This window comes from Saccopteryx bilineata, chromosome 1 (genome assembly GCF_036850765.1).
Source record: "Saccopteryx bilineata isolate mSacBil1 chromosome 1, mSacBil1_pri_phased_curated, whole genome shotgun sequence".
Taxonomy (NCBI): Eukaryota; Metazoa; Chordata; class Mammalia; order Chiroptera; family Emballonuridae; genus Saccopteryx; species Saccopteryx bilineata.
Genome location: NC_089490.1, coordinates 91,101,858 through 91,127,826, shown reverse-complemented (window position 1 = coordinate 91,127,826; position 25,969 = coordinate 91,101,858). Strand labels below are relative to the sequence as shown.

The 25,969-nt window shown below is 39.6% G+C and overlaps 1 protein-coding gene across 20 annotated transcripts in view; it reads right to left on the bottom strand.

The window, feature by feature from the left end:
• Positions 1 to 25,969, bottom strand: part of RBFOX2 (RNA binding fox-1 homolog 2) — a 326,779-nt gene that overhangs the window by 63,892 nt on the left and 236,918 nt on the right. Inside the window, exon 1 of one of the 20 annotated variants that reach the window (XM_066259733.1) lies at positions 16,130 to 16,223. The exons of the other annotated variants lie outside the window; for them this stretch is intronic. The gene's annotated coding sequence lies outside the window, so the exon portion shown is untranslated. Of the gene's footprint in view, positions 1 to 16,129; positions 16,224 to 25,969 lie in introns of those variants that run through there. 20 annotated transcript variants of the gene reach the window in all.

The window sequence follows — 25,969 nt, the reverse complement described above, 5'->3', positions numbered from 1 at the left end:
GGCAAAGTATTTCTTTAAAAATGGGCTAATGCGTTTGACAGCTCCCGCAGAAAGGTATTCCAATGGGCAGAAAATATGTGAATGCGAGGCTCAAGAACATATGTTCATCAGGGATATGAAATTAAATTCAAATGATACCATTTTACCCTCAAATGCCTAAAAGACTGAAAACACCAAATACTGACAAAGATATGTAACAAGAACTTCACATTGCTCATCAAAGTATAAAATGGCATATCTTCTTTATGGGACTGTTTTGCACTTTTCCTTTTCATAAAGTTAAAATACTATTTTTATTACCCAAAAGAAATAAAAGTATAAGTGCATATAAACACTTGTACAACAATGTTCATGAAAGCCTTTTTCAGAATAGCTCCAAACTGAGATTGTACTGAAATCAACAGGAAAACAGATAAATCGTAATCTATTCATAAAATGAAATGCTACCCAGCAAAAAAAGAAAAAGAAAAAGGAACTACCAACATGGATAAATATTAACATTGCACTTAATTAAAAAAAGCAGACTAAAAAACCCCATACTGTATACTGTTTAATTCCTAGCCCTGGCCGGTTGGCTCAGTGGTAGAGTGTTGGCCTGGCGTGCAAAGAGTCCCGGGTTTGATTCCCAGCCAGGGCACACAGAAGCGCCCATCTGCTTCTCCACCCCTCCCCCTCTCCTTCCTCTCTGTCTCTCTCTTCCCTTCCCGCAGCCAAGGCTCCATTGGAGCAAAGTTGGCCTGGGCGCTAAGGATGGCTCCATGGCCTCTTCCTCAGGCGCTAGAATGGCTCTGGTTGCAACAGAGCAATGCCCCAGATGGGCAGAGCATCGCCCCTTGGTGGGCATGTCGGGTGGATCCCGGTCGGGTGCCTGCGGGAGTCTGTCTGACTGCCTCCCCGTTTCCAACTTCAGGGGAAAAAAAAAAAAAAAAGTTTATTATAATTCCATTTACATGAAGTGTAAAATAGCCAGAACAGCCCTGACCAGGTCGCTCAGTCGATAAAGTGCTATCCCAGGAAGCCGAGGTAGCAGGTTTGATCCCTGGTGAGCGCACGTGTGAGAAGCAGTCAATGAGAGCACAACTAAATGGAGCTAAGTGAAATGGCGAGTTGATGTTTCTCTCTCAAATCAATGGAAAATTTTTTTAAAAAATCTGAGTAACTCAGTAAATTAAAAAAAAAAGTAATAGTGGCCCTGGCCGGTTGGCTCAGCGGTAGAGCGTTGGCCTAGCGTGCCAGAGGACCCAGGTTCGATTCCCGGCCAGGGCACACAGGAGAAGCGCCCATTTGCTTCTCCACCCCTCCACCGCGCTTTCCTCTCTGTCTCTCTCTTCCCCTCCCGCAGCCAAGGCTCCACTGGAGCAAAGATGGCCCGGGCGCTGGGGATGGCTCTGTGGCCTTTGCCTCAGGCGCTAGAGTGGCTCTGGTCGCAACATGGCGATGCCCAGGATAGGCAGAGCATCGCCCCCTGGTGGGCAGAGCGTGGCCCCATGGTGGGCGTGCCAGGTGGATCCTGGTCGGGCGCATGCGGGATTCTGTCTGACTGTCTCTCCCTGTTTCCAGCTTCAGAAAAATGAAAAAAAAAAAAAAAAGTAATAGCAAGAACAGAGAAAACCAATCTGTGGTAACAGAAATAAAGAAGTAGTTGTCTCTTTTTTTGTAGGGGGGAGTGTTGATGAAAATTGGGTGCTGTGGAATATTCTAGGTCTAAGATGGTGGAAATGTTATATTATGGCTGGTGGTATCAAACTGTTCAAATTCACTGAACTGAACATTTGGTAAATATGTTGTTATATTAATTTTAACAAAAAAATAAGAATAGGCCCTGGCCAGTTGGCTCAGCGGTAGAGCATCGGCCTGGCCGTGCGGGGGACCCGGGTTCGATTCCCGGCCAGGGCACATAGGAGAAGTGCCCATTTGCTTCTCCACCCCCACCCCTCCTTCCTCTCTGTCTCTCTCTTCCCCTCCTGCAGCCAAGGCTCCATTGGAGCAAGGATGGCCCAGGCACTGGGGATGGCTCCTTGGCCTCTGCCCCAGGCGCTAGAGTGGCTCTGGTCGTGGCAGAGCGATGCCCCGGAGGGGCAGAGCATCGCCCCCTGGTGGGCAGAGTGTCGCCCCTGGTGGGCGTGCCGGGTGGATCCCGGTTGGGCGCATGCGGGAGTCTGTCTGACTGTCTCTCCCCGTTTCCAGCTTCAGAAAAATACAAAAAAATAATAAGAAGAAGAATACAAGCCACCGGCAACCAACCATCTGTTAAGTTTGTGAAACACTTGCCTTTACTTTTAAAAATTAGAAGATAATTATACTCATCACTATTGATACTAATACATACATTAAGATAATAAAAATAAAATGAAGATAAAAATAACAAAGAAACAAGTTATCCTTACAAATATGGCTCTATACTTAGAAAAGCAAAAAGAATTAACTATAGACTAATAGACCTAATATTAAAAATTAACTATTTAAAAAACTAGCAATAACCAGTTATTCAAAAGAGAAACAATATTTACATGATAATATAAAACATACTATATATATAATATAAAAAATACCCAAATAAATAAAAATATATTTTGCTTTTGGAGAAATACTTAATATAATAATATCAATCCTTCCCAAAATAAAATGTATATATAATGTCTTTCTAATCAGAAGCAAATGTGTATGGAGAAGAAACTAGGACTAAATACTTTTCTAATTTGTATATGAAAAACAACTAGGACAGTTTGGAAAACAAAAAACTATGACGTGCGGCCATGCTTGCTCATGTAACACAATTTGCCACGAAACTGTGATCAAACAGTAATAATATACAAAGATATTAATGGAACAATCATAATCCTAAAAAAGATTCAAGTTTACATGAAAACTTAATTTCAGATAAAGGTAGCATTTCAATTCAGTGGGGAGGTGGGGAAGGCTGGTTTTTGTAAAATTTGGGTACATACCAGAAAGAAAATAAAATGAGCCCTCCCTCCAGCTTATAGAACATTCCAAAAAAAAAAAAAAAATCCAGAATAAAACCTAATACAACTAAAACTATAAAAATACAAAAAACCTGAATAATTCATAGAAGATGAAATACAAATGGTTGATACAGTAAACATGCCCAATCCCAGTAACAAATGGAAATGCATATTAACAGCAAAATAAGCACAATTTTGTCATAATCAACAAAAAATTTTAAAGTTTTATTGAGGTGTAACTGGAATACTATAAATTGCAACTATTTATAGTGTACAATTTGGTCATTTTGTCATATATGTATACATTTCAAATGGACATAGATGAAATAATCACAAACAGTAAACACACCTATCCAACCCCAAGTTCCCTTGTACTCCTAATAATAAGCATATATTGCTTTCGTAATAAAGCCTACAAAGTTTTCAATATAAAAATGAAAAGAAAAATGTAATCAATAAGAGGAAGCCAATATGCTGAAATGTTGAATTATTGTGCTATTCTTAAGAAAATGATAGTGACATGACCCAGAGATAAAGATTCATAACAATCTTTCATTTTAAAGTTACCTAGCATCAAAACTCAGCAGTCTCCAGTGTCCAAGAACCATTTCTACATGGTATTAAGGTTTGCTTTACATAAAAATCTCCACTTTGTTTCATTCTTATAAATTATGCTACGAAAATCGTAAATTTTTACCCACATTTTTAGGAAAATGTCTGTCTTTGTCACCCATTACTTTCATTATCTTAAAGGGTTATGTATTGTAGATGATTTCTCCATAGCTATTCTGGGCATCCTATGAGGATAATAAAACAATTCTCTTCTATTTCAAATTATTCAGTGCTATACCTACCTACCCATCTACCCACCTACATACCTACTTGACCACCTGCATGTAGCAGGATGCTTCAGAAGCCCTCACAGGATTTACTAGTCTTTAGACAGATATGAAGAGAAGATTCAAATTTGGGTAAATTGGTGAATGAAAGAGAACAAGAACACCAAAGGTATCCACAGATCTACACTCCAACTCTAGGCAGATATATAGTCTTAAAGGACAGAGGGATGGTCCACTAAAATGATCGGTAAAGGCTAACAGCCACTCCTTCCCAGTTATGAATTACATGGACAGGGGACTTCAAATGCTCTACCCTGGGCTCCTCTCACTGTCTCTGTTCCTACAGCCTCCCTCCACTCCCCACCCCAGCCCTGCTGGGAGTGATACTCTAACATACTTGCACACAATATTAACGCTCCCACAGGGGTAGTCTTGACAAAGCTGGCTCAGTCAACTGAATAAACACATCAATTAGCAGTGGGAGATGAGGGAAGAAAGGTAAAAACATTCTGTAGGGTCCACTTGTAGCCTCAGTACTATATGTTTAAAGGAGATGCAAGAGAGAAAAGAAGGGAGGTTAAGAAGCAATTCTTGGTAGATTATTTTGTTACTTATAGGAATGTTTTTTACTTTTCTTTATTTAAAAAAGATTTTATTTATTCATTTTAGAGAGAGGAAAGAGAGAAAGGAGAGAGAGAGAAAGGAGGGGAAGGAGTGGAAGCATCAACTTGTAGTAGATGCTTATTGTGTGTTCCTTGACCAGGCAAGTCGGGGGTTTTGACCCGGCGACCTCAGTGTTCCAGGTTGACACTTGATCCACTGCACCACCACAGGTCAGGCACGTTTTTTATGTTTGTTAAACAAAAACAATCATTATACATACTAAAGAAATAAATTTGGGATAAGAGTGATTTCTTATTTTATCTCAAACTCTTTGCAATGTCTGAAAAATTTCCCAAGTATTTATTATTACTATAAATGTTAAATGGTTATTGATTTCTATTAAATTTCCAGATCATGTTTCAGAGTTATAAGTTTAGAAGACAAGCATTATAGCCCTCAGCAACTATGAGATCACAGTTCACATGATTATTTCTAGGCAAGAATAATTTATCTATGCATTTGTATGAAAATGTTTTGTGGGGGGGGCTCTCTTTTTTTTAGGTGAGAGGAGGGGAGATAGTGAGGCAGAGTCTTGCATGCACCCCAAGAGGGATGCACCCAGAGACTCCATCTGGGACCAATGCTGGAGTAACAAGCTATTTTTAGCATATGAGGCTAATGTGCTCGAACAGAGCTATCCTCAATGCCTAGGGCCAGCTCGAACCAATAGAGCCACTGGCTTGTGGAGGGGAAGAGAGAGAGGAGGGAAGGAGGGAAGTGGGGAGAAACAAACGGTCACTTTTTCTGTGTGCCCTTACCAGGAATCTAACCTGGGACATCCACAGGCCAGGTCAAAGCTCTATGCACCGAGCCACCAACCAAGGCCAAAAATTTTTTGTTTTTAATACCACAGACTAAGCAACTTAAGTGTCTCTCATCTGAGAAAATTAATTATTAACTAATATCTACTATGGGCGCACAACCACAGTAGGCATTGAAGACATCATAACAAAAGGCAGAAATATGCCTCTCAGGAGTCAACAGTCACATTAGGGAGGTGACTGCAAACATGCAAAACTTCAGTAGGTATGAGTACTGAATTGGTGACACAAAGATTTACTACTCCCCACTAAATACATTCTGAACTCCTCCAGGCCCTCCTGCACCTGGACCAGCAGCTTACGTGTAATGAGTGCTTATTATGTATCTAGCAACACACTAAGCACTTTATACTGTATATAGATTAATTCATTGAATTCTCACAACCCTATAAAGGAGATATTCCTATTATTCTCCTTTTACAGATAAAGAAACTGACATTTTAAAAGGTTAAGTATCTTATCAAAAATCATTCAGCTAGTAATTAGCATGAGCAGATTCAAATCCAAATTCAAACAATTTTAAAGCACTACTCCAGGGGGCACCTCAAGTGGGGTTTTTAACCAATTTTCTCCCAGTCATATCATACACAACCCGACCCTAATTGTTACAATTGAATGCTCTGCAAATGTGGTGCTTCCCAAACACAGCCAGACTGCTACAACAGGAATCCATGTCCTTCCCCGCACTGCATCCTCTATCACAGTGGTAGTCAACCTGGTCCCTACTGCCCACTAGTGGGAGTTCCAGCTTTCATGATGGGCAGTAGGGGAGCAACCAAAGTATAAATAAAAAGATAGATTTATTGATAACTAGAGTAAGTTGTTTTATAAAGATTTATTCTGCCAAACTTAGCGAAAATCCAACATAAAGTACTTGGTAAGTAATTATTATTATATGCTTTAACTTGCTGTAACTCTGCTTTATAAATTTTATAAAGTAAAGTTACTTCCCTACTTTATAAATCACCATTACTGTGGAACCGGTGGGCAGTTAGAAAATTTTACTACTAACAGAGATACAAAAGTGGGTGGTAGGTATAAAAAGGTTGACTATCCCTGCTCTATCAAGAATATTCATGTATAACAAAAAACCTAGCTGGCCATAAAGGATCAACTCAAATACTCCCTTCTCCATGAAGCTAGTCCTAGAAAGGAATTATGGTAGAAAGCAGGGCTCAGCACCTGTCCTGTAAAGGACCAGAAAGTAGTATTTGGGGCCTTGTAGGCCATATGGTCTCTGATGCAACTACCCGACTCTGTTACTATAACAGCAAAGCAGCCACAGATGTCTTTTTCCTTTAAATCACATATAGTAACTAACAGAGGTGATACATTATCATACATGGTCTTTTGGTGTACAATGTAAAATATGCTAAAAGTCTGCATTCTAAATTCAAATATACTATCACTACACAGTTCCCATCTAAAAGGAAAAATGTATACCCCAAGGACCAAGTCTCAGCCCCTTTATCTGTCTATTCCCTCACCCATCTTCAAGTAGTTTTAAGGTCTAACCATGTCCTTTCTCCCAAGCTTTCCTGGGAGCTAAAGTATGAGCCTGAAAGACAGGTCGGAGTTAAATCCTAACTATACCCCTTACCAGATATAAATAAACTATTTACTTAACCCTTTCCAGCCTGCTTCTTCATCTGCAAAATGGATTGTTTACTTCAGAGAATTGTTGCGAGGATTAAATGAGAGCAAATGAAATCCATTAATCTGGTACCAGCCATCCTAATTAAGTTTTTTTCCTTGCTTCTAAGTCTTTCAGGTGCACACTTCCAACTCAGACCGGATCCTTCCACCCTCACTGTTGCACTAACATTACAAACTGCCATGTCTAAAAAGTCAATTTATTACCTTCTTATTTCTGTTGATTGAATTAACCATTTTTTCCAGTCAACTAGACTTATTTGAAATTTCTCCCTTATCCTTTGTAGTATTTGCTCTATATACTGCTTGGAGTAAATGAGTCTGCTCTGTTACTGCTCCTTTTTCTTTTTTTTCTTTTCTTTTTAAAAGAGATAGCAAAAGAGAGAGAGAGAGGAGAGATGAGAAGTATCAACTCATAGTTGATTCACTTTAGTTGTTCATTGATTGCTTCTCACATGTGTGTTCATGGGGGCGGGGGACTCAGCCCAGCCAGTGACCCCTTGGGCTCAAGCCAGCAACCTCGGGATCAGGTCAATGATCCCCACGCTCAAGTTGGTGACCTCGGGGTTTCAAACCAGGGACCTTAGTGTCCCAGATCCACACTCTATCCACTGCACTACCTCTGGTCAGGTTTGTTATTGTTTCTTTTTTTTTTGTATTTTTCTGAAGCTGGAAATGGGGAGAGACAGTCAGACAGACTCCCACATGCGCCTGACCGGGATCCACCCGGCACGCCCACCAGGGGCCATGCTCTGCCCACCAGGGGGCGATGCTCTGCCACGACCAGAGCCACTCTAGTGCCTGGGGCAGAGGCCAAGGAGCCATCCCCAGCGCCCGGGCCATCCTTGCTCCAATGGAGCCTTGGCTGCGGGAGGGGAAGAGAGAGACAGAGAGGAAGGAGGGGGGGTGGAGAAGCAAATGGGTGCTTCTCCTATGTGCCCTGGCCGGGAATCTAACCCGGGTCCCCCGCACGCCAGGCCGACGCTCTACCGCTGAGCCAACCAGCCAGGGCCTATTGTTTCTTAAGCACAACCTGTACCTACTTAATTATTCTGAATATTACTTAATTACTCACTGACATTTAAGTATCTACAACATCTAGCTGTAGGAAGGGAGGGAAGACAAAAAGCAAAATTAAGACTTTATTACCCTAACCGGTTGGCTCAGTGGTAGAGCGTCGGCCTCGCATGTGAAGTCCAGGTTCGATTCCTGGCCAGGGCACACAAGAGAAGCACCCGTCTGCTTCTCCACCCTTCCCCCTTTCCTTTCTATCTCTCTCTTCTCTTTCTGCAGCCAAGGCTCCACTGAAGCAAAGTTGGCCCAGGAGCTGAGAATGACTCAGTGGCCTCTGCCTCAGGAGCTAGAATGGCTCCGGTTGCAACACAGCAACCCCCCGGATGGGCAGAGCATGATCCCCTAGTACAGCGGTTCTCAACCTGTGGGTCGCGACCCCAGCGGGGGTTGACCGACCAAAACACAGGAGTCGCCTAAAGCCATCAGAAAATACATATTTCCAATGGCTTTAGCCGCTGAGAAGCTGCGCTACTGTCTGCAGCAGCACTACTCAGTTTGAACGCACGCCCTTATGGACGTGTGTTCCAAACTCAATGCCTGCAGTCATGCGCAGACGTGATCACATCATCCCTCCAGGGCCTAAGGGGCGGGGGAGGCAGGGGGAACGCTCCACAGTTCATAGCAGCGCAGCTGCTCCATAGCAGCGCATTACGTGTGTCTGGCGCTTGCTGATGTCATCAGTGGGCGGGTGCAGCAAGGGCCAGAGGACAGAAGCCTAGGAGGTGGAGAGGCAAGAGGCAGAGAGCCAAGAGAGCCTGTGAGAGACTGCTCGTGTAAAAAAGGTTAATAATGTAAAAACAGTACACACACCATACACACAATACTGTGTAAGTGTAAGGTGCTTTGTGTGTAATCATTACACAGTACACAAAGCAGCTTACACTTACACAAAGCACCATGCATTTACACAGTGTGAACTACATCAGTCTTATACTATAAGAGACCACTATAAGATGTAGTTCACACTGTTCCCCAATGTATAATTATATTCCATATCTCCCACTATTTTCCCATATTCTGAATGAGGAAACTGCTGAAATCAGCGGTTTCTGGCATTGAATCCGCCTCCTATTGATTTCATTGGGAGTGCGGCAGATTTTGTGGAAGAGAGCTCCCAAGAATCTCGGGTTACCACACAATCCCCCGCAGCCTCCTTTTGATTTCAGTAAGAGGCAGAGAAATGACAGTTCCGACACATTTCTTCCTCTCCTATTCAAGTCAATGGGAGGCCGCAGCAGATTCCGCTCAAATATAGAGCATGTTGCTTAATTTTTTCCACGCTAGAACTTTTCCTAGAGCAGAAAAATTCCAAAGGTGGAATCTGCCACCCCCAATAGACTGAAAGAGGCCTCATACTGAGGAATCATCTGTGCAGATTCTGCAGTGTAAAAGATCTGCCTCCTATAGAAGTCTATTGGGGGTGGCATGGTGCTTTGTGTAAGTGTAAGCTGCTTTGTGTACTGTGTAATGATTACACACAAAAACACAGACAGACACACACACAGACAGACAGAAAGGCAGGCAGGATGAGAGGAGAGAAACATCAACTTGTAGTTGTGGCACTTTAATGGGTTCATTGGTTGCTTCTCATACATGCCTTCACTAGGGGGCTCCAGCAAGCCAGTGACCCATTGTTCAAGCCAGTGACCATGGGATCATATAGGTCAGGGGTAGTCAACCTTTTAATATCTACCGCCCACTTTTGTATCTCTGTTAGTAGTAAAATTTTCTAACCACCCACCGGTTCCACAGTGATGGTGACTTAGAAAGTAGGGAAGTAACTTTACTTTATAAAATTTATAAAGCAGAGTTACAGAAAGTTAAAGCATATAATAATAATTACTTACCAAGTACTTTATGTTGGATTTTCGCTAAGTTTGGCAGAATAAGTCTTTATAAAACAACTTACTACAGTTAAATCTATCTTTTTATTTATACTTTGGTTGCTCCCCTACCGCCCACCTTGAAAGCTGGAACGCCCACTAGTGGGCGGTAGGGACCAGGTTGACTACCACCGAGATGATCCCACACTGAAAGCCAGAGACCCTGCACTCAAGCTGGTGACCTCGGGGTTTTGAATCTGGGCCCTAAGCATACCAGGTCAGTGTTCTACCCACTGTACCACCACCTGGTCAGGTCAGATCAGGTGTTCCCATATTTTACTGTGCATAACAACCACTCTAGGAATATACTATATATATAAAAAAAATCAAGATCCTTTCTCCACAGAGTATTTCCCTACAGATTATGATTTGATGAGTTGGAGTAGGGTCCTGGTACTATAGGGATAGTTGGTTTGGATATCACACTGAGAAAGGCTGCTTTAGGGCTTTTGGCTGGGCAGAATGGGAGAGAATTATGGTGATGGCAAGTGCCTCCATAAAATGCCCTGAGGCATCTATACTTCCAGAAGAAGGGCAGAGGTTAGGGAAGGAATAGGTTATAAGGGGAAGGTAACAGTGGCAATAAATGTAAATGACCTGGAAATAGAGGACTGCCTTCTTATATGGAACTCACAGATGAAATGCAAACCTAACAGTGGGTCCTTCTATTAGCACTGGCAGAACTGAAAACCCAGGGTCCAAAGTAGGAGTGTGCTACAGCCACATGAAGGGGAGACGGAGTGCAGGAGGTAAGTAAGTGCAATTTTGAGCTCTTGCAAATAGAAATAAATAAATTAGGAAATACAATATACTTAGAATAAAAATAAATGCAGGATCTGGTACATGCAAATCCAAGGACAGGTCTAGGCTTGGCCAACAATACTACAAACTTGCCAGCAAATTATCTGCCTTCAACACACACACACACACACACACACACACACGCACGCACACACACGCACACGCACACACACGCACACTCCTACCTCTTTCTAATTACCCAGAGAAAAGCCAGCCTGACCTCTCTCTTGAGGCTGAGTATTGCCATCTCAAAGCAATAAATATTTAAACAGAAAAAGACATATTTCAAAACAAAGTCATTCAAATTAACAGTCTATTAGGTTAAAAATGACGAACCTTGTAATACTTTTAATGTTTCTAACCTCTTAAAAGCTCTTTCATTATATCTCCTTAAAGCAGTACTTAGAACCTTAGACACCCATGAATCATGCTTTCCACCAGTAATAAGAGACAAAAGACACTCTGGGTCTGCTATCTGCTTCCTTGGAAATAAAAGGCCCCACCTACAATTAGTGACTGGTTGTCCATTCTATTCAATGTAATTGTTGACTTATATAATGCACAAATAATATCCTTTTTCTCAAACTTTTCATTACAATTAAACATTTTTTTTCATAAATAACTTTGCATTTTGTATATGTTAAATGGGAATATCCTTGATCACAACCATAACTCAGTTTCAGAATAAAACAATAGCAAGATTTTGTAGTGCCTGCTGAATCATAAAATATTTCACTATTCTTCATAGATTTTATACTGGTTGTCCTATGATAGTCCACTTCTTTAAAATGAATGATTCAGATGATACATAGTAATAGACAAAATGTTCCCTATGCCTATCCCAGAACATAACTAACTGCATTTTGTCAGAACCACAGTTACATAGTGGTTGATATCACAAGTAAAACCCTGAAAGTGTGTCAGGGTCTGAATCATACATTTCCTCACCAAAGGATATGCATATAATAGCAGATCTTCAAATGCTTGCTAAATTGAATTAACTATGTAGTTGAATATCTGCTTCTAAAGTAGAAGGTCTGTAAAAAATAAAAAAAGAAACCTTTCAACAGTTTTAGGAACTCTGCTGAAAGCTTACCACAATATAGTGACTCATAAATATTTATCACAGGAAATGAATTATTACAGTTCTATTAGAACATGTATTAATTGAGAGGCTGCATGTGACAGTGTACTATGGACAGTGTAAACATACAGTCTCTGCTTTCAACAACTCTCATCCAAAAGAATCTTTCTTTTAATAATTCTTTCTTCTAACTTCACCTCAACATAATCAATTTTCCAAGCACCTGATAGAATGATACTTCTAAAGTAAAATTTAAATCAGATATTGTTAATCAATTCTATTCTTAAAATCCTAGGCTCCTTAAAGACTCTAGTCTTGTCCAAATCCCTCTGTGTGAAAGTCATGCTTCTTGCTTACTTTATTCATTCAATTTCAATTCTTGCCATCAAATAACTTATTGAATACTTGTCATGTTTAGAAACTTTGTTCTAGATGCTGCAGAAAGAACAGTGATTAAAAAGACAAAGTTCCTCTCCTTCTGGAGTTTGCATTCTAGTAGGGAGAGACAGACAGTAAAAAGGCAAAAAACAAGAAACAGATGGTACACAATGGAGAAAAATATAACAAGAAAGAGGGCACATGAGTACAAGGGTTAGAGGGACAGAGGACCAGTATTTGATACAGGGTGATCAGGACAGGCAACATTTGAGCAGACACCTAAAGAAATTAAGCAAGCAAGCTATATGTCCATTTGGGGGAAGAGCGCTCCTGACAAAGGGAATACAAATGTGAAGGCTCAGAGGTGAAAACATGCTCAGATTACTCTAGGAACTAGCAATAACAGGCCCATAGGACTGAACTGGAATAAGCAAGGAACAGAGTGGCAGGGGATGGAGAAAGGTGGTAGTGGCAAAGAGCCACGTCGGGTAGCAATCTTACAAAACTTAAGCCATTGCAGACATGTGGGCCATTACTCCCCTGTGAGAGTTTTGAACAGAGAAGAGCAGTGGTCGAATTTAGGTTTTAATGGATCACTCTGTGAAGGCAGGCAGACCAGTTATGCCACCACAATAACCCAACTGAGAGATGACAGTGGGCTTGGCCCAGGTGGTACTCTTAGGTACAGCATATCAAAATCATGGAAGACACCTTGTGTGATTTCACCTTCAGTTTCTTTGCACCTGCTATTCTTTCTGTGTAGAAAGCCTTTCTCCTTTCTACCCATTTGGTTAACTTGTACATAATAATCTTTAATATATAGTTTGATCATCTACTGTTCCCTGAAGTTTCTCTGATTCACCCAAAAAGGAAAAAATAACTCCCCCCTCTTACCCACCCTTGAACCTAACACCTAACTCTATTATAGCACTTCTAGTCTATTACAATTATTTATTTAAATATCTGTTGCCTCTATAGAATATGGACTTTTTGAGGGATGGCAACTGTCCAGAACTAATTCATCTTTGTAGCCTCAGTGACTGCCTTAAAAATACTCACTACATATTTCTTCAAGGAAATAAAGAACCCAGTACAACCCAGAAGAGTATATAAATAACTACAATCTTTTGTTATTTTTTGAAAGCTGTAACCAAATTAGTACAAGAAGAGAGCAAAATTCAGCACAAGGAAACAAAGGTGACATAAGAAGGGAAGACAGAGATCTGTGAGAACACTGCACACTCTACAGGAACTTATACAAGATGAGGGATACAGCAGAAACAGAGGAAAGTGGTTTAGGGGTATTAGAGACAACGCAAAGGTAGAACAGCAGAGCCTGGCAAAGCTCATGGAGGAGTAGACACTCTTAGATTTCAGCCCCAGGGGATGTATGATAATGGGGCATAACGCAAGGATGGGTGGAAAAGGAGAAAAAAATAATTCTAGAAGTTCCATGTCCTATTTTCTTACAAAAGATTATCTTGATATAAACTACTAATGAGGTTTTATCTTTCAATATTTGAAATTCATTTTTTTCAAAAGCATTCTAAAAGTACTTTGATAATTATTTCTAGGCTGTTTTTGGTAATGAATTTTTCCTTTATGATTTAATTTTTATTTTGTATCAAATTTAATACATGTAAATGATAGTAAATCAAATAGGTAAAGAATAGCTCATGATCAGAGCAGAGGTCTCCTACCCTGCCCTTAGCCCTCTTGGGAGTGACACTCTTTTAATAGTTTCTTAAAAGGCATAGATCCTAAGGCTGTAGGCTGCCACTAAGGGTTACTGACTCTTCTCACAGTTCTAGGCTTAGATGGCATGTCCCTCTGTAGATCTGTGTACAGAGTGTAGGACCTGGCCTTTCCCTGAGGCAGGCCTCTGAAGGGGTCAGGAGCATTAACTGTATGGTCAACTTTGATCAACGGGAGGAGCAGGAGATGAGAGGAAGCTCTGGCCAGCCTTTCTTCCCTGTTTTTACTCCCTTTCCCCCAGCCCTGCATTACCTGAGATTGTACTTCCCCACATAGTGTCAGCAAGTGACATTTTGTCTCAGGCTCTATTTTCTGGGGAATGTGGGTTAGGGAAGTCATCTGTGTCTTATCTTATATTTTCCATCTTCCTGTTTTAAAGCTCTACATTTTGGGGGACATTTTAACCTTGATTTTCTATTCTTCCATGGTGTGTCATCTTTTGACAATCATATTCTTAATCTCTAATCTCCTTCATTTTAAAAAAGATTTTATTTATTCATTTTAGGAGAGAGAGAGAGAAGGGGGGGAATATCAGGAAGCATCAACTCCCATATGTTCCTTGACCAGGCAAGCCCAGGGTTTTGAACCAGTGACCTCAGCATTTCCAGGTTGATGCTTTATCCACTGCGCCACCACAGGTCAGGTTCTAACCTTCTTCTCATTTATATGTTCTCAAATCATTCCCATTTTCATTTATTATAGTCACTACTGGTTTTATGAATGTATTATCTTCTTGAATCTGACTATATTAGTTGGACAGCTTCTTTAAATTTTCCTCTGTGCTCTGGATTATGTTTCCTCTAGGCCAGGGTCAGGTTTTCTTCCTGTTTCTTCTGGTCTCTTTCATGTTGAAAGATCCTCTAGTATGACTAATGATGCCCATGTACCAGTGACCCAGGTATAAGGACTAGATTAGCTGCAGTGGTTCCTCCACTACTGCAGAAGTAAATGCTTTCTGATTCAAGTTTTAACTGGAACTCGTAACATGAGATAAGAAAAAGCATGGCAACTGACAAGCTTCATTTAATTTATTTGTTTAATTATTTACTGAGAGAAGCAGAAATGTCAATTTGTTGTTCCACTCATTTATACAGTCACTGGTTAATTCTTGTGTGTGCCTTGATTGGGTTCACAACAAACCTTCAACCTTGGCATACTGGGATGATGTGCTCATCAACTGAGCTACATGCCAGGGCCAACCTTCATTTTAATGTGAGCTGCTAGCAAAGTGTGAAATGACCCCCTCCACATCCCCAAATATCAGACTAAAGGAAGGGGTGCCGAAATCTAATACAAAAAGAATTAAGGTTCCCCATACATTTTTATCAACTTTTTTCAAGTCAAACAATTTGGGGTTTTTGTTCTTCCTTTTTTAATGCAGAGAAAGGGGGCAGCCCAGTAAATCCTGGCTACTTTCATTGGGAAGGGATTAAAAGGCCAAGAAATTGAGTTATCCCCTGTATAATGCACAGAGAATTCGTGAGTTCTATCCCTTCTTCACTGCTGCTCTGAACCCGAGCTCTGAGGCTTGTTCACTGGGCAGGCTGGTTCCCACACCACTAGCAGCCTCCTTGAACAGTCAGGCTTTAGCGCCTCTATCTCATCCATCAATTGGTTCCCATTTGCTTTAACTTTCCCTACAATTTATTTAAATCTCTTGTTTATTAGTAATAGCACCCATCACCCTTTTTTATTTGTTGCTACAGCTTTATTTCTCTTTGTGCTTCTATATTTATGTCAGTGGGTCTCTCTCACAAGAGACAAGTAAAAAGATCATTTTGACCCAGAAGTCATGATTTTCTGCAAAACATTTCAACCTTATGTAAGCTCTAGAATTCCAAGTTCCTTTTTAGTTTTGAGGAAAAAATGAGTTAATAAACGTCTATGTTTCTTTAAAATAACCTTTTAACAACACTAAGAGTTATTAAAGCAAATTAGAAAAGCTTAAAGGAAAATGAAAAGTGTTAATACAATTCTTGAAATAGCTTTTGTACTTAACACTTTAATTAGATACATTTTGATTACAGGAAGCAAAGCAAAGCAAACCAGATATGTTCAGAACTAAATGTGTACTGTAATCATAGTCCAAGTGCTACCTACACATACATTCAGCACTGTGTTAAACATTACTCTAAGTCCTGACAAATACAAAAGACTTTCAAGGGTGTAATCACTCTCAGAAAACAAATCAAAATGAAAAGAAAGTATTTACCAATCAGAATGTCTAACTCTTCATACCCCTTCTTCTTCATGAGTGCACTGGGTCAAAATCAGACCCCAATCTAAGGAGAGGAAAACATTTCCTGTTACCCCATTGATCTCTAACACATGGATCAATAAGGCCTGCCACGGACTCTGACCCTTCAGTCAGGAATGGCAATGAGATATAAACTAGTGACTACAGTACATAATCCTTTACATCACAATAAGACAAATAAACCTAAAAGAAATCAGAGTCTTATGTTGAGAGAAGTCATAAAGAAGCTATCATAAAGGAGATGTTATTACAGAACAGGAAAACCTGCCTCATAATAACGAAGGATATCCAACTTGAAAAAGGTGGTATGCAGAAAGTCTAAGAACAGAGCTCTAAAATCAGCTCCTAAAGCACTAAAAGAAGCTGTCTGTACTTTTAATGGCTGCTTAGTAACAAAGCATCCCCAATTTCACTCCACATTTCCTATCAGCTTCAGGTGCTAAAAATAGCTTGGATTTGAGCATCAGCCCTAGATGGGGTTGCCAAGTAGATCCTGGTCAGGGCGCATGTGGGCATCTGCCTCACTATCTCCCTTCCTATCTCTCTCAAAAAAAAATTAAATATACATTATTGCCTGTATTCTTCATTATTATAACTTAATGTAATGGCTAATAACCCCCCCCCCCAAATATGGGGTAGAAATAGCATAAACTTGAGAATAAGATAAATGTGAGTTCAAACCCAGGCTTTGTGACCCATACAACTGCAGCTGTATGACTCTGGACAAGTCAACCTCCCATTATCTTTTTTATTTATATTTTTAATCTGTAAAATGAGAAGGACAACTACCGAATGAGTTGTCTGTAAGAATTAATTAGCTGTGATACTGTATACAAAATTCTTTGTTTCTGGCATAAAAAAAGTGGTAAGAGATAATAAGCATCATTATTGTAAAGAAAAAAGGGCAAGAGTATAATATATATAGTCCACAGCCTGACCAGGCCGTGGTGCAATGAATAGTGCGTCGAACTGGGATGCAGAGAACCCAGGTTCGAAACCTCGAGGTTGCCAGCTTGAGAGCGGGCTCATCTGGTTTGAGAAAGGCTTACCAGCTTGAGCCCAAGGTCGCTGGCTTGAGCAAGGGGTCACTTGATCTGCTGTAGCCCCCCGGTAAAGGCACATATGAGAAAGCAGTCAATGAACAACTGAGGTGCCGTGACGAAAAACTGATGCTTCTCATCTCTCTCCTCTCCTGTCTGTCTGTCCCTATCTGTCCCTCTCTCTGTCTCTTTCACACACACACATACACACACACACACAAAGAGTGTGTGTGTGTGTATATATGTATATATATGTATATATATATATGGAGGGAGGAAGAGGGAGGGAGAAGGGGGGAGAGAGAGAGAGAGAGAGTCCACAATAAAAACCTAACAACTGAGTTAGAACTTTAAAGTTCTTCATGTTCTTTTTCATACGAACAGTCATATCAATACAAATACAGGGGTAAAAATCACATTCTTTTTTACTAAATAAAGGCTTTATATAAAACATAGGTTAAGTGAAATTGAACCAAACAAAACATACATTCCCAGCTTCTCAAAAATGTCTACTGATTCCTCAAGAGAAAAAAGTTAATATATATAGTTGGATGAACTTTTGATCACAGCTGCTGTGAAATGATAACTGTGAACTTTTGGTCACAGTTGCTATACTAAGAAATGATAGTCTGGCAACCATTTTAACTGAAGTTAAGAAAGCTCTAAAGAGTGCCACCCACATTCTTTAATATTTCCGAGTGATCATGATCTTTACAGTCCAAAGTGCCCCTATCATCCAAACTGTTTAAGTGAACAAACAGCACTTTGGTTTTTCTCCTTCCTTATCTGCTAGAATTGAAATGATATGCTATCCACAGGAGAAGAGAATCTTTTTCCTCTTCCACACAGACCAAAAATCACGCTTTACTACAAAAACATGAAAACTCTTATTTGCCTGTGATCTTGTCCATGTTATTTCTGTTCAAGAATTATTTTTACCTTTTTTTTGTTTGTTTGTTTGTTTTCATTTTTATTGGAGAGAGAGAAAGAGGGGGAGGGGGAGGGGGAGGGGGAGAGGGAGAGGGAGGGGGAGGGGGAGGGGGAGGGGGAGAGGGAGAGGGAGAGGGAGAGGGAGAGGGAGAGGGAGAGGGAGAGGGAGAGGGAGAGGGAGAGGGAGAGGGAGAGGGAGAGGGAGGGGGAGGGGGAGAGGGAGAGGGAGAGGGAGAGGGAGAGGGAGAGGGAGAGGGAGAGGGAGAGGGAGAGGGAGAGGGAGAGGGAGAGGGAGAGGGAGAGGGAGAGGGAGAGGGAGAGGGAGAGGGAGAGGGAGAGGGAGAGGGAGAGGGAGAGGGAGAGAGAACAGGGGGAGGAGCAAGAAGCATCAACTCCCATATGTGCCTTGACCAGGCAAGCCCAGGGTTTTGAACCGACGACCTCAGCATTCCAGGTTGACACTCTATCCACTGCGCCACCACAGGTCAGGCAAGAATTATTTTTACCTTTAATGTGATCAGTCCTAAACACTCTCTGAAACTATTGTACCACTGAATCTCATTCAATACTCCAGATTTGGTTTTAGACTCAATGTCTTGCATAACTCACACAATACAAGCCACAGCTTTCCCCTCATCTTTCCGCCTCAGCCAAACCGCCCAAACTAACTCCTCGTGTGAACTTCTAATGGTACTTTATTGATATCAGATTCACGTAATTTACCACATTCAACCTTATATTTTAACTAGTTATGCATTCTACTTCTTGAAAGAACTGTTCAACTCATTTTTCATTCATAAATTAGGAATATATTAAATGAGATACCACTTAATTTTCATTTAAAAATAAGTGGTCTCACTTCTACTTCCAATCAAGATAGAGAACGAGGACCTTTTTACCTTGCCATTTCAAACAACTAAAAATCAGGGAAAAAATACATGCAATAACAGCACTCAAGGTATTATTACACAGTAGGCAAAGAACAACAGTGATTCCTGAGACAGGAAATGGCCAAGGTGAGCTTTACTACTGTCCCAGCTGACAAAGTTACCAGCTGTGACACAGAGAGAGGGAAGCCAGCCCAGTGGTCCCTGAAGGTTGAGAGGAGATCAAGCTAGGAGTCTAGAGAACCCAAGACCACTAGAGTTCACCTGGAAGAATACTGCAGAAGAGAAAGCTGCACAGAGAGTTCTGAAGATTTACAGAGGGTTCCCCCCTCCCCCCGGACTCAGTTAAGTAATGACCACCACATATGTACAATACAAGGCACTACCTGAGGCTGGAGCAAGGACCACCTGACAGAGCTGGAGGGAATGGTGCTAGCAGCTCAACCAGCGCCAGGAACAGAGCCTATTTTCAACGAGAGTGGAAAATCTAAGGAGCATCAGTTAGGGTACTAAGAAGAACCTGGTCTCAACAGTGGGGAAAAATTAACCAGAGACCAAACAGCTCTGGTGGTAGCCAACAAAACTTAAAAACGAGACTCGAAAAGGTCAAACTATTTTTGTGAAATTAGCTCACGAATATCTATAGAAACTTAAAAATACCTAGCATCTTACAAGGTATTATTAATAATGTTTGGCATCCAATAAAAAATTACTAGGTATACAAAGAAGCAGAAAAAGAAATCCATAATAGTGGCGGTGGGGAGAAAATCAATCAAATGCAACTGACCCAGAACAAATAGAGATCTTTTTTTTTTTTTTTTTTTTAAATTCTGTTTTTTTTTTTTTTAAAGACTTTATTTATTCATTTTAGACAGGAGAGAGAGAGAGAGAGAGAGAGAGAGAAAAGGGAGGAGCAGGAAGCATCAACTCCCATATGTGCCTTGACCAGGCAAGCCCAGGGTTTTGAACCGGCGACCTCAGCATTCCAGGTCGACGCTTTATCCACTGCGCCACCACAGGTCAAATAGAGATCTTAGAATTAGCAAAGAGATTAAAACATCTGTATTCCAAATGTGCAAGAAAAGTTGTATGTAAAAGAAAAAAAATGAAATCTGGGAAACAGAAAAAAAAGAGCCATATCAAAAATCTACAGATTAAAAATATAATGTCTAAGATATTTTTTTTAAAACCCACATTGGATTGCTGGCAGATTATACATTACAGAAGAAAAGATTAGTACACTTGATAATACCACAAGAGAGAACTATCCAAAAGGAAATACACAGAGGAAAAAAAAAAGAGTAAAAGTACAATGAACACAGAACACTAAAGTGACATGGAATGATTACAGTCTAATATACACGTGTGCTGACAGCTTTTCAAAGGTAGTATGCAAAGAATCTAACTTTTGGTCATCTTGAGTGGAAGGAAAGGGCGACAAGAAGATAGCTGTTATTTCATATACCACATTTGATATACAGGGGTAGGCAAAAGTAGGTTTAAGTTGTGAGTACACAAAACAGTTTATTTTTGTATTACTGTTGCATTATTTTCCACAGAAACAACTGTAAACCTGCTTTTGCCCACCCCTGTATGTACTACGGTTTGCCAAACCCTAAAATTTCATTGTCACCTTTCCACTTCTCTTTGCCCTGTACATACTTACTGGGGTCATACTCTTTTCCCCTCTTTCCTGACTTCCACGGACTAGAGCTCCTATGCCACTTATCCACATACCATCTTCCAGATATGCACAGCTTTCCACTGGAACATCTGCAAGAGATTTGTGTGCTCCCCCAAATGGCTGCTCCAAAATCATTCTTATTTCAAATAAAGCATTCATTTCAAGAATGATATTATTTTTTAAGCATTACTGATTTAAGTAATAAGCACTATAATGTGATTGAATACTCAATTTTAACTCTCTTGTTTTGCATTTCAAAAGAGTATCCTGTCAATGCATTAACATGCATTTATACAACCTTTAAGGCAAGAAATTAATCATGGGGGAGAAAAAGGCATTCTGGCCCCAAGTAATAATACATGAAAAATAACATACAAAAATATATATGAAAAGTGGAAAGATATAAAAATATGACATTTGGTGGTGGGTAGAGGGAGTGAGAAAAGAAGAAGAATCCCCCTATTTTCTGGGGTATAAAAATAAAAGAGCAGGTCTAAGATTTCACAGGAATCCAAGAAAAACTGTCAAAGCTAAGCATAATTTTACATTTTTAAATAGTCAAAGAATATTTGGGAAATATACAAAATTCAAAGTTCAATGTCCACAATAAAGTTTTATGGAAACATAGCCACCCTCATTCATTTATTCCTCATTTGACTTCTTTTATGCCAACAGTAGAGCTGAATAGTTGTGACCAAGATAGCATAGCTTGCAAAGCCAAAAATATTTACTATCTAGACATTAACAACAGAAAACATTTGTGGATATCCTAAGTTAAAAGCCTTTCAAAATCTCATCCTCTTAAGTGTCAGTTTGCCTCTTCCAAATTTCTTACAAGGGATCTCATAATCAATATTAGTTAAAAGAATATAGTTTTATTATTTGTGAATATAAAAGTATTCTTTTATAATTTCATAAAATAATTAATGATTTATATTACCAGGTTTTCTGCTTAAATATTCCTTTATATATGAAATATTATATTTTGGTTGGAGAGATTTATTCTGTAATTCTGAATGAGTATCTTCAGTTACATGATTTCAAGTTACAATTTTAAAAACTGTATTGTATTTTAATATCAGTCTAGCTATACCTATTTCCTGAGCCATTAATTAAATAAGAAATGTTATTCTAACATTCTGCAACTGACAGCCCTTTGAAAAATTCAAGAGGCATGATAAAAAGAATAAATATGCCAAAGTAGCTAATATAACAGTAGTTCTATGGTGTTATTAAATCAGAGTGCTTTTCAAGCATTTAATTTTTTGTTGTATTTTATTTTTATTTTCAATTATCATGTTTTGCTGTTGCTACTGATTTAAAAGACTATTAATTCCCAATTTTGGGGTTTCAACATATTTTTGATACAACTTCAAGATCTCAAGGGAAGTTATCAAATTTACTTTTGCTAATTTTCAATATGTCATTTGTCCAACTAGCTCTTCAAAACAATATTTCTATACAGTAAATTTTAAAATGGAAATTTCTGTGTTAGTAACCTTTGAGGGATCAGAACAAGACTTACAGGTTGGAAGACAGGTAGATTCACGCCAATCAGCCAAGAGCATGCTTTATAATGAAGTAGAAAAACAATTATCTACTTAAGAATTGAGGGTAATATCCCTTATTTTTAAAGTGAGAAATTGTTGACAACACTACATGAACAATAAGCTTTGAAAACTGAGTCAAACACATTGTCAAAAAAAAAGAAAAAAAAGAAAACCAACGACCCACTTATAACAGATACAATACTTAGTAATACTCATAATTGATATTTTACTTAGTAAATTAAATATAAATGATAAATTATTCACATAAATTGATGTAATTAATCCAGGACAGTAAAGACTCTGGAAACCATATGTTTTCCTATCTATAAGGAATAATTCAAGGAAGCAGATAAGATGAGCCAAGAGAACAAAAGATTAAAGGGAAACCCTTGGCTATTATCTTCAAGTAATTGGTTTTATAAAGAGAAATTAAACTACTCTGTGATTCCAGATGACAGAACTAGAAAGAGTGAGAAGACAATAATGAAAACAGATTTTAGCTTACCATACAGAAGACTTTTCTACTTTTTGGATAGAACTATTTATCTTATGAGGTTAGTAGTAGAAACTGAAATGTCTGCACATGTGGAATTACATAGATCTCAAGTTTGAAACCTAGCTATGTCTGTATCCACAGGTATCAGGTTGCTTGATCTCTAGAATTTCAAAGTCTAATGTACGGGAAAAAATAGAAAAAAATATCACTAACCTCAGAAGGCGACTTACAAGTGATATATGATACAAATATAATTGTTATGTATGTACATGTGATCTGTATGTAAAACAGGTGCAAAGTAGATATGCAAAAATCAAGTTAGTTAAATAACAGTCATTCCTGGGGGCTAAGAACAGAGAAGCTGGAGCCAAATTCCTTGAGTTTAAATCTTAGAGTTGCCACCTTAGGCAAGTTCTTAAACTCTCAGGGTTACTGTTTCCCAATTTCTATATGGACATTAATACTTATGAGGTTGCTGAAAGGAATAAATGACATAATATATAAGGAATTGACAATACTGCCTAATGCATAATATGTACTCTGTAATGTTACCTATTATTATTTAATATTATAATAATGAATTCATTTTATTCAACAGTGAATTTCTGTTATTGCAAGTATCCCATCAGAGCCTTGAATAAGTCAAAGATGGAAATTCCAAAAGTAAATCAGAAAGTCTGAACTGAATTCATTTATATATTCAACAAATATTTACTGAATATGTATTTCTTTTAAGAGGCATTAGAGCACAGTGGTTAAGAGCATGGATTCCCTAACTCTAACACTAACCCTGACTCCACCCCCTAAAAGAGTATGGACTCCCAAACCAGTGTGTGGATATGAATCCCCACAACATCTCTTAGTAGCTATATAAACTTGGGCAAGTTACCTATTACAAGCCTCAGATTCCTCTTTTGTACTATGGGAATAATCGTAGAGGTGTTGGAGGATCCAATGAATTAATGTAGGTGAAGTGCTTAGAACAGTACCTGATAACTACAAATAAAGGTTAGCTAGTTGACTACTATTAGGACCATGTTCCAGGTACAGTTCTAGACACCAGGAATATAACAGACTGTTGACGAGGTCCCTGACCCTTTTAGTGGGAAGGGGCACAGGTAAACAAACAAATAAACAAATATAACAAGTAACAATAAGGTAAAATCAGTGAAAAGTGAAAACAAAGCAGGACAAGGGCGTAGGGAATGAATGGAGAGTTCAAGTTGAGACAGGAAGGTCAGTGGAGAGCACTCCCTTGAGAAGCCATGTGGGGGGGGTCTGAGGGAAGAGCACTTCAGCTGAGAGAAAAGAGAAAGAAAAGCCAGTGTCACTGGTGCGAAACGCAGGAAGAGAAGGGCAGCAGGAGATAAGGGTGCAGACAGCCAGGCTCCTGATCGTGCAAGGCCTTACAGACTGCTGTAGGGAACCAGCATTTTATTCTAAGTCTGAATGGAAACAATTGGAAGGTTTTAAGCACAGGAATGACAAAATCAGGCCTGCAATTTAAATGGTTTACTCTGGCAATGACCTCTAATGAATTATTTGACTCCAGATTTCCTAAATTTAATCTTTCTTTAAAAGAAGGACATTTAAGTATCTGGAGAATGGAAACAATACCACATGATGGCAGACTGCAGCCTGTCTGACTGCTTAGAAGAGAGTCTGGAGCCCAATGATCGAATTGCTGCATTCAAAACAGCAAAGCATTTACTGCAGGGAAGCATTCCGTTTGTGTCTGTTGGATTTAAAGTATGAAGCGTGAAGAAATGTTTGAGAAAGATCTGACAGTGGTTTGGGAATGTTGGGGGGGAAAGAAGAATAAGAAATTATGACTTCAAAGGGAATGGTAGGGACACTCAACAAAGTCAGATTCCAGAGGAATAGTCCATCCATCAGAAGAATGCAGGTGGGCAGAGGGGGCTGTGTCATGACAGGGCTGTTTCCTAGTGATGATCTGTCAGAATACCACATATAGATGTCCAAGAAACACCGAGAGGGATGAGGAGTGTCCTTCATCTTTCAACTTGGAGATGTCCTCTGTAGCAATACAAACTTGAACAGCAGATGGTCAAACCCTAAGCTTACCTAATCTCAACTGCAAAACTAAGGAGAAAGATAAAGGAAAAAATAAAGGGAAAGAGCAAAAAAGGGTGTGTGATTGGGATGGGAACAGGTGAATGGGAAGAAAAACTATTAATGAGTCAAATTTAATCATTTTAATGAAATTCTAGGTTACTTTTTGGGAAAACTAAGTAATTTTTAGAATAGCAATACTTTCCAAGATCCAGTCTTGGTCTTAGCAAAGAAATGGTTATAACTGAAGATGTGGAGTAGGGTATAAGAATCCAGAAAGAAACCAACTCTCTGGAAAAAGTGAGGCTTTTTTTTTTTTTTTATTCATTGTAGGGAACATAAATTAGTCTCCAACCCACAATCTCCGCCTACCTTCCAACTTCCCAGAGTCCTGTGCAGGCCATAGAAAGCGGAAAGCATGCCAAAACAAACAGTGTGGGCTGAAGCTCTGTGGATGAAGGGTGGGATGAGGTTCGGGTGGAACTGGCAAGCAACCTAATGGAATCACTTTAAAGCAATGGCACAAAATGGAGACTAAACAATATTGCACTGAGGACTTTTAAAATTCACAGAAAATGGGATATGCTTAGCAAAACCACAGAATACATTTCTTACTCCAACTCATTTAAAAAAACAAAAAACAAAACAAAACAGAAAGGAAAAAATAAAACAAAGCAAAACATACCTGCTCTCTTATCTGTCTTTAATTAAAGCATAAAATACCTTCCCTCTCCTCTTCTCCCAACCACTTTGGAACAGAATAGCTAACTGGCAGCAGCTCAGGTAAAAGACTTCAGCCTTCCAGCTACAAAGAGGGGAGACAGCAGACAATGGAACTGGTGATTCATTACAAAAGAATACACTCAAGAGCCGCCTGCTGCCATATGGGCTCACTACACTATTTAAAGGAGCAGCAACCCCCTTTCCAGCCTTCTTTATTCTTAACACCTTCCTTCTCTTGGTCCTGATGGAAAACAGATTTTGAAGAAAATGCCAGCAAAGCACTGAGCTGTCCAAGAAAGGGAGGGCTTTGTGTTCCACAGACCTGGCAGTCTTACACTGGAGTGGAGTACAAAAATTTTCTTTTACATCCATATTGTAGAATCTTTTCCTCTCTGCCCAGTACGTTTTCACT